General features: G+C 37.0%; 1 protein-coding gene across 1 annotated transcript in view; it reads right to left on the bottom strand.

Moving 5' to 3' along the window:
- Positions 1-258: 258 nt before the first annotated feature.
- The window catches only part of bsdc1 (BSD domain containing 1), a 9,293-nt gene continuing 9,072 nt past the window's right edge, over positions 259-479 (bottom strand). Inside the window, exon 11 of the mRNA XM_062522594.1 lies at positions 259-479. This exon is cut by the window's right edge and continues 1,930 nt beyond it. The gene's annotated coding sequence lies outside the window, so the exon portion shown is untranslated.

Here is a 479-nt window from a genome sequence, read left to right as displayed (position 1 = left end):
ACTCAACAATTAAAAGGTAAAGGAGAAATTCCTTGAGAATTATCAAACTATCACATGGTTAAACAAGCCATTATATGGTTAATCAAGCCATCACATGATTAATCAAACCATCACATGGTTAATCAAACTGTTGCATGGTTAAGCCTTCACAGAGGTCATGGAAAGAGTGATATGAGAGGGCATGAGGACAGAGGGTCCGGTCCCTCTTCAGACCTGGGGACTAACATCTACATTAATATTTGGACACAGACCAGCATATGTCATGAGATTTGTTTTAATGACACTAGTTTGAAAAATAGAACTGGAAATATAATCACTTAAAAAAATCAACAGCTTCCAACCGAGTATTGTTTAAAGTGCAAATATGTAAAAGGGAGAGAAGATAAACGTGTGTGTGTGTGTGTGTGTGTGTAGTTGATGCTAGAGAGAGAAAGCAAGAGAGAAAGAGAGACAGAGAATAAACACATGCAACACATATT

The sequence above is a fragment of the Sardina pilchardus genome, chromosome 20, assembly GCF_963854185.1.
Source record: "Sardina pilchardus chromosome 20, fSarPil1.1, whole genome shotgun sequence".
NCBI lineage: Eukaryota > Metazoa > Chordata > Actinopteri > Clupeiformes > Clupeidae > Sardina > Sardina pilchardus.
Note: the sequence above shows the minus strand (reverse complement) of the source record. Positions and strands in the feature narration are given on the sequence as shown.